General features: G+C 35.2%; 1 non-coding gene across 1 annotated transcript; it reads left to right on the top strand.

Annotated features, from left to right (window-relative positions):
• Window positions 1-1,357: 1,357 nt before the first annotated feature.
• Window positions 1,358-1,466, top strand: LOC127745851 (small nucleolar RNA R71). Its single transcript, XR_008007475.1, has one exon. It is a non-coding gene; the product is annotated as a small nucleolar RNA R71 (small nucleolar RNA).
• Window positions 1,467-9,317: the final 7,851 nt, after the last annotated feature.

The raw sequence follows: 9,317 nt of genomic DNA, 5'->3' as shown, positions 1-9,317 counted from the left end.
AGGAGGTAAAGGTCTTCAACCTTTACAAGGATGTTCTCCACCATTCCATATGCCCGTTTTAGGCACTTGTCTGCTATCTCTAGTGAGATCCTTGTGGGCTTTACCTCTTGGATCCCCCGCTTCTTCATTACAAAGAGAGGCATCAGATTTATGCTTGATCTAAGGTTGCATAGTACCTTCTCAAACATAATGGTCCCTATAGTGCAGGGAATCAGGAAGCTTCTAGGATCTGGCATCTTCCGAGGTAGCTTTCTTTGTACAAGGGCACTGCACTCCTTGGTCAGCACCACAATTTCATCTTCCTTCAAGGCATTTTTTTCAGAGAATGTGTTTTTTAGATAGGCCATATAGGGAGGTTTCTTCTCCAACACCTCAGCAAAAGAAATATTGATTTGTAACTTCTTGAAGATTGCCAAGAATTGAGCAATTTGCTCATTCTCAGTCACCTTTTGCACGTTTATAGAGGGTTGCACCTTTTGCTCATTCTTTAAGTGCACTCACAGTCTCCTCTTGAGCCTTGTTCTCCTTCGGATCTTCAGCAGTATGCTTCTCGTTGTTTTCGTCCTCTTCTCCCATAGTGAGGGCTTTGCACTCTTCCCTTGGATTTACCTCTGTGTTGCTTGGAAGAGTGTTGGAGGGTCCCTCGGGTATCCTTTTGCTCAACTGATCCACTTGTATCTCGAAGTTCCTAATTGAAGACCGGGCTTCTTACATGAAACTATAGTGGTCTTGGAGAGGTTAGAAACTATTGTGACTAAGTCAGAGAGGCTTTGTTGAGGCATTTCTAACTGCTGCTGAGAGGGTTGAAACTGTCTGTTATTAAACCTATTTTGATTGGTTCCACCCTAATTATTGTTGAAGCCTTGGTGAGGCCTCAGCTACTCTCTCCACCTAAACTTAAGGTGATTTCTCCATCTTTGATTGAAAGTATTTGCATAGGGATCATTATTGGGATTTCTAGAGGAATTTTCCATGTAATTTACTTCCTCCATGGTGGTCTGAGCAAAGTCACCTACGTCTCCTTCGTAGGATGCATCTTGAGTATTAACAGTTGAAACCTGCATCCCACTTAGGTGTTGAGTGATCATGCTAATCTGTTGGGACATCAGCTTATTCTATGCCATAATGGCATCCAGTGTGTCCACTTCCATGACTCCTCTCTTTTGAGTAATCTCAGTATGCACAGGGTTCCTCTCAGAAGTGTACATATACTGGTTGTTGGCAACCATCTCAATGGGCTCAATCGCTTCTTCAGGCGTCTTCTTCATGTGTAGGGAGCCTCCAGCAGAGTGATCCAGTGACATCTTTGCCGTCTCAGATAGACCATTATAAAAAATCTCTAGCGTGGTCCATTCGAAAATCATGTTAGGAGGGCATCTCCTGATCAATTGTTTATATCTCTCCTAGGCTTCATAGAGGGACTCTCCCTCTTTCTGTCTGAAGGTCTGGACTTTCACTCTAAGTTTACTTAGCTTCTGGGGTGAAAAAAACTTGGTCAGAAATCCTATAACCACCTTGTCCCAAGTGTCCAGGCTCTCCTTGGACTGAGAATCCAGCCACAACCTTGCTCTATCCCTTACATCAAAAGGAAAGAGCATGAGCTTATAAACCTCAGGGTTCACTCTATTCGTCTTGACCGTATAACAGATCTGCAGGAAATTAGATATGAACTTGTTGGAGTCCTCTTGCGGGAGTCCATGAAACTGACAATTCTGTTGAAACCGAATGACCAGTTAAGGCTTGAGCTCTAAATTATTGGCACCTATGGCAGGTATAGATATGTTGCGCCCATAGAAGTCAGATGTAGGTGCAGTGTATGAGCCAAGCACCTTCCATGCCTCCTCTCCAGTGTTTGGATTGTTGGCTGTCATAGTGGTCTCTTCAGCTTCCTTCTCAAAAGATTCTGTGAGATTCTCTCTAGCTTTGTAAGCTTGGGTTTGTTGCAAACACCACCTTAAGGTCCTCTCAGGTTTAGGATCAAAATCAAGAAGGGGTTCTTTGTCCCTGTTCCTGCTCATAAAAGGTGGAGTTTCTATGTCAGAGTATAGAGAGCTCCCAGTGAGATATCCTAAAAGAAATAAAATAAAGTGAAGTAGCCAATTAATAAAAAAAATCGAAACAAGAATGCAAAAATTTACCTAAAAATTTTTGAAAATTAGGAAAAAAAAAGATTTAAGGATTTTAGAATTTCAACAAGAAAAGAAAAATACTAACGAAAAACTGAATTTGAAATTTGAATAAGATAAAGATGCAAGATTTGACTTATAAATTCGAACATTTAAAAGAAAAGGTTTTAAAAAATTTTTTTGAAATTCAAAAAGAAAGAAAAAGATAAACTAAAGAAACACCAAACTTAAAATTTGAATTTAAATTAAAATAACTAACATGAAATTTGAAAATAAAGAAAATGATAAATAAGATAAAGATCAAAAATCAAGAGAGATAAACAAAATATGATTCGAAAATTAAAAAGAAAGTTAAATTAAACAAAAAGATCACCAACGGAACACCAAACTTAAAAATTGAAATTAAATTAAGATAAAATAAAGATCTATGAATTAATCTAAAATTTTTGAAAATTCAAAAGAAAGATTTTTTTATTTTGAAATTCAAGAAGAAAGAAAAAGAAAACACCAAACTTTAAAATAACTAAAATAAAATTTGAATATCAAGAAAAGATAAACAAGATGAAATTGAAAATTAAGAAAAGAAAAACAAGAAAAAATCAAAACTTAAGAAGATAAACAAGTTAGAGTTTCGAAAATCAAAAGAAAAACAATTAAACAAAAACCAAGGAAAATACCTAATCTAAGCAACAAGACAACCGATGTTGGTGTAAACGCATAAAGCAATGAAATAAGAAAAGTAAGTAAAGGTTGGTGTAAAATCAATATAAAGAAGACAGTTAAGGTCTCGAAGATGTTTATCTTTTCGGATTAAGAATTCTTACTCACTATCTTAACAATTAATGATTCATTCAATGAAAAACTGTAAGTGATTAAACCCTAATTCCTTAATAATTTAATCTCCTCTTATCCTTATCAAACGACAGGGTCAGTAGTCATTCGATTCGGACGAGGGTAAAGTTCAGTATTATAGTTTATACCACAAAGGCACTAATCACCCCAGATTCCGGCTAAACAGATGTTTCCATGCTCCCAACGAGTTGTGGATTAGCCATCTAGGAGGTGTGTTCTCAAGCTGTAGTTCCTTGCTATCCCGTCAGCCACTCGCAAGAACTCATGTAGAAAAAGGGTCAAACTTCCGTTCCACTCAGTTTCATTCAGATTAAGAATGAAAACACACCTTAGAATTGAATTAAATATATATTAAAATAGAAAAGTAATAATATTAATCCATTAAAATAAACAGAGCTCCTAACCTTAATCGGGAGGTTTAGTTGCTCATAACTTTACAAAGAATATAGGTTTTTAAAAAGCACGGGGGAAGAAGATCTCCAAACCTAATGGATCTCCTCCTATATATACTAACCTAATAATAAATGCTAAATCTAAAAGATATTATTTTAAAATAAAAATTACAAAGATAAGATAAGATAAGCCTAAAGAGTGCGAAATCCACTTGGAGGCCCAATTGGTGAATGGCTCGAACAGCTTTGGGCGTTGAACGCCCAAGAGTGAGTGAGCGCTTTTGACTTTAGCCCCATTGCTGGCAGTGAAGGCTAGATTGGGCATTCAGTGCCCAAGGGGGGAGTTGGAAGCTTTTTCGTTTCTTTCTCCAGACTTCTCTAAACTGCTCTGAATTTCACCTAAAACCATAAAAATACAAGAAAAACTTAAAGTAGTATCCAAAAGTGAAATTTACACTAAAATATAATAAAACTTAATAAAATCTAAATAAAATAATATGAAAACAATTAAAAAAAAGGGGTATAAGATGGTCACGCATCAGCTATGAAAGTTAAATACTTTGAAAAAAAATAAGATTGAATAAATTAAATTTAGAATACTTTAAAAGTCTAATTTAATTATTTTGAAACTACAAAACTATGTAATTTTCTTTTTTTTTTAATTTACAAAACTAAACCACTTTTCAAATTTCAAAATTCAAAATTTCAAAATTTAAAATTCAAATTTCAAAATTCAAATTTTAAATTTTAAATTTCAAATTTTAAATTTTAAATTTAAATCTTTTTAATTTTAAAACTTATCTTTTCTTAACTTCCTTATCTTATCTTTCTTACCTACCTTATCTTATCTTTAATTTAAAATCTTTTCTTATCTTCTTTTAAATTTTAAAATTAAATCCTTTTCAAATATTTTCAATTCTTATCTTATCTTCGTTGACCTTTTCAAATATTTTCAAAATCAAATCTTTTCTAATCTTCTATCTTATCTTGTTTAAATCTTTCTTAATTAGTTATTTATTTTCTCTTCTTTTTCAAAACTTCCCAACTAATTCCTCTCTCTTCTAATTTTCGAAATTTCTTCTTCTCTTTCTCTCTCTTCTTTTTCGAAATTCATTTATTAATTTTTAATTCTTTTTAATTAATTAATCTTTATTTTTGAATTTAATTAATAATTAAAACAAAAACAAAAATATTTTAATCATAATTTACATCTTATTCCTTAATTCTTTTTCTTCTCCTACCTTTCTTCATCATGAACCCAAATAGGAATGAAGAGTTCAGAAGAACTCAGGAGTCCTATACAAACCACACTACTGACTTCTATAGAAGAAGTATTAGCATACTAGTGCACGAAATTGTAAATTACACTTTTCACAACTCGTACAGTTAACCAGCAAGTGCACTGGGTCGTCCAAGTAATACCTTACGTGAGTAAGGGTCGAACCCACGGAGATTGCTGGCTTGAAGCAAGCTATGGTTATATTGTAAATCTTAGTCAGGAGATTAATAATAAAAATGATTTTGTTATGAAAAGTAAATAACATGAATTAAAAGGTACTTGTGATTCAGTAATGAGGAACAGGTTGAGGTTCCGGAGATGCTCTGTCATCTGAATCTCTGCTTTCCTACTGTCTTTTTCTCCAAACACGCATGGCTTCCTTCCATGGCAGGCTGTATGATCCTCTCAGTGAAAAATACCAGGCACAGTCTCTGTACGGCTAATCAACTGTCAGATTTCTCGTGTCGGATGAAAAATACCATGTATAGCTACCGCACGGCTAATCATCTGTTGGTTCCCGCTAGTGTCAGAATAGGATCTCTCTATCCTTTTGCACACTGTCACTGCGCCCAACATTCGCAGGTTTGAAGCTCGTCATAGTCATCCCTTCCCAGATCCTACTTGGAATACCACAGACAAGGTTTAGACTTTCCGGATCCCAGGAATGATGCCAATTGGTTCTAGCCTCTACCACGAAGATTCTGATCTCACGGACTCAGTTAGTGAATCAGAGACATAAGAGATACGCACTCAAGCTGTCGCCCAGTGACTACGTTGAGCTCATGTAGAACGGAAGTGGTTGTCAGGCACGCATTCATAAATGTGAGAATAATGATGGGTGTCACGGATCATCATCTTCTCCGGATTGAAGTACGAATGAGTATCTTAGAATAGAATCAAGCGTGATTGAATAGAAAACAGTAGTAATTGCATTAATCCATTGAGACACAGCAGAGCTCCTCACCCCACCAATGGGGTTTAGAGACTCATGTCGTCAGAGATACAATGTAAAATAAAATTATCATGAGTTACAAAATAAATCTCTAAAAGTAGTTTTTATATTAAACTAGTAACTTAGGTTTACAGAAATTGAGTAACTAAGTGCAGATAGTGCAGAAATCCACTTCCGGGGCCCATTTGGTGTGTGCTTGGGATGAGCATTGAAGCTTTTTCGTGCTTAGGCCATCCTTAGAGTTAAACGCCACCCAGGGTGCCAATTTGGGCGTTAAACGCCGGTTTTAGTGCCAGTTCTGGCATTTTACGCCAGAAAGTTTTAGGCTGGCTTTGGACGCCAGTTTGGGCCATCAAATCTCGGGTAAAGTATAGACTATTATATATTACTGGAAAGCCCAAGATGTCTACTTTCCAACGCAGTTGAGAGCGCGCCCATTGGACCTCTCTAACTCCAAAAAATTTATTTTGAGTGCAGGAAGATCAGAATCCAACAGCATATGCAATCCTTTCTCAACCTCTGAATCAAATTTTTGCTCAGGTCCCTCAATTTCAGCCAGAAAATACCTGAAATTATAGAAAAACACACAAACTCATAGTAAAGCCCAGAAATGTAATTTTTGAATAAAAACTAATAAAAATATAATAAAAAGTAACTAAAATGTACTAAAAACTATGTAAAAACAATGCCAAAAAGGGTATAAATTATCCGCTCATCACAACACCAAATTTAAATTGTTGCTTGTCCCCAAGCAACTAAAAACAAAATAGGATAAAAAGAAGAGAATATACAATAAATTCCAAAAACATCTATGAATATCAGTTTTAATTAGATGAGCGGCGCTAGTAGCTTTTTGCTTCTGAACAGTTTTGGCATCTCACTTTATCCTTTGAAGTTCAGAATGATTGGCATCTATAGGAACTCAGAATTCAGATAGTGTTATTGATTCTCCTAGTTCAGTATGTTTATTCTTGAACACAGTTACTTTATGAGTCTTGGTCGTGACCCTAAGCATTTTGTTTTTCAGTATTACTACCGGATACATAAATGCAACAGACACATAACTGGGTGAACCTTTTCAGATTGTGACTCAACTTTGCTAGAGTCCCCAGTTAAAGGTGTCAAGAGCTCTTAAGCACACTCCTTTTGCTTTGGACCACGACTTTAACCGCTCAGTCTCAAGCTTTTCACTTGACACCTTCACGCCACAAGCACATGGTTAGGGACAGCTTGATTTAGCCGCTTAGGCCAGGATTTTATTCCTGTGGGCCCTCCTATCCATTAATGCTCAAAGCCTTGGATCCTTTTTACCCTTGCTTTTTGGTTTAAAGGGTTATTGGCTTTTTGCTCTTGCCTTTTGGTTTAAAGAGCTATTGGCTTTTCCTGCTTGCTTTTTTTTGCCATTTATTTATTTATTTATTTATTTATTTGCAAGCTTTTGCTTTTCACTGTTTTTTCTTGCTTCAATAATCAATTTTATGATTTTTCAGATTATCAATAACATTTCTCTTTTTCCATTATTCTTTCAAGAGCCAACAATTTTAACATTCATAAACTTCACTATATAAAATATGCACTGTTCAAGCATTTATTCAGAAAACAAAAAGTATAGCCACCACATCAAAATAATTAAACTATTTAAAATTTGAAATTCATGTACTTCTTTTTCTTTTTCAGAAAACATTTTTCATTTAAGAAAGGTGAATGATTCATGGGATATTTATATCTTTAAAGCATAGGCACTAGATACTAATGATCATGTAATAATAACACAAACATAGATAAACATAAAGCATAAAAAGATAAAAAAAACAGAGGAATAAGAACAAGGAGATTAAAGAACGAGTCCACCTTAGTGATGGTGGCTCTTTCTTCCTCTTGAAAAACCAATGGAGTTCTTGAGCTCCTCTATGTCTCTTCCTTGTCTTTGTTGCTCCTCTTCCTAGAGGTTTCTCTGGCCTCAGGTGCCATTAGTGGTTATGGAAAGCAAGAAGCTGAAGATTGGTGGTTTAGAAGTTATAGTAAACTCTCGTTGTAAGTATAGTTAATAAACCAAGCAATCAACCTTTCTTATAAACGTTTTGGTTGTCACAAGTAACAAACCCTTTTTAAATTTGATAACCGAGTATTCAAACCTCGGGTCGTCTTCTCAAGAAATTGCAGGGAGGTATGTTCTTATTATTGGTTATGGGTTTCGTAAATTGGGGTTTTGAAAGTGAGGAACAAGTAAATTAAATGACAAATAAAATAAATAATTAACTATAAAATAAACTCTTGGCAAGATATGAAAATTCGGAAGTCCTATCCTAGTTACTCCTATAAGAATGGAAGTTAATCCCACTTAGTTAACCTTTGCATAATCAAGGGAAAGTCAAGTGAACCAATTGGTTAGATTTCCCAAGTCCTAGCCAACTCCTAAGGGAAGACTAGAGTTAGTGGAATTCCAGTTAATTAGCCGACATAACAATTAATCATGAATAGTTGATAACTCAAGAGCTTCCAGTTAATTAATTAAAGTCAATAATATAAAAAAGCTAAATATGAATCTTAGATCTGAAATACCTCAAATAACATACATTCGAAGTAATAAAATCTAACATGGACAATATTCATAAGGCAAATGGGCAACATAAATCAAATACAAATAAAAGCATTAAAGTATCTCAAAGTGGAAGAGAAATATAAAGTAAAAGAAATATTGAACCTGTGTGAAGATGAGATAAATCCTAATTTCTAAAAATCCTAATCCTAAATCCTAAGAGAGAGGAGAGAGCCTCTCTCTCTAAAAACTACATCTAAAAACTAAAATTATGAATTATGAAAGCAAGATAATGAATTAATGGATTCCCCCACTTTATAGCCTCTGATCTGTATTTTCTGGGCCGAAAACTGGGTCAGAAACAGCCCAGAAGTCGCTGTTTACGAATTTAGCTACGCTGGTTTTTCGTCACTGCGATACGTCCGCGTGGATCACGCGTTCACGTCGCCTAGAGGTATGGCCACTATGGGAAATTATATATCAAATCGAAGCCCCGGACGTTAGCTTTCTAACGCAACTAGAACCGCATCATTTGGACCTCTGTAGCTCAAGTTATGTTCATTTGAGTGCAAAGAGGTCAGGCTGACAGCTTAGCAGTTTCTTCAACTTCTTGTATTCCTTCCACTTTTGCATGCTTCCTTTCCATCCTCTAAGCCATTCCTGCCCTATAATCCCTGAAGTCACTTAATACACATATCAAGGCATCTAATGGTAATAAGAGAGGATTGAAGTTAGTAATTTAAAGGTCAAAGAAGCATGTTTTCAATTATAGCACAAAATCAGGAAGGAAAACGTAAAACATGCGAATAGTATGAATAAGTGGGTGAAGAGTTGATAAAAACCACTCAATTGAGCACAAGATAAACCATGAAATAGTGGTTTATCAACCTTCCCACACTTAAACATTAGCATGTCCTCATGCTAAGCTCAAGAGAAGCTATAAAAGTGAAGAGGAATGGTAGAATGCATGAAATGCAACCTATGAATGTAACTACATGCTAAATGCTTTTACTTACTTGGTTAAGAGTAAATAAGTTCTTCAAGACAAAAGTAATTCAAATTCCACTAATTCAAATCATACAATAGAAAGCAAGTAAACTTGTAAGAAGATAGCTCATGAAAGCAGGGGACATAGAATCAAGCATTGAACATTCACTGGTAGTGTATATGCACTCTA

The sequence above is a fragment of the Arachis duranensis genome, chromosome 3 (genome assembly GCF_000817695.3).
Source record: "Arachis duranensis cultivar V14167 chromosome 3, aradu.V14167.gnm2.J7QH, whole genome shotgun sequence".
In the NCBI taxonomy this organism is placed as follows: Eukaryota; Viridiplantae; Streptophyta; class Magnoliopsida; order Fabales; family Fabaceae; genus Arachis; species Arachis duranensis.
Note: the sequence above shows the minus strand (reverse complement) of the source record. Positions and strands in the feature narration are given on the sequence as shown.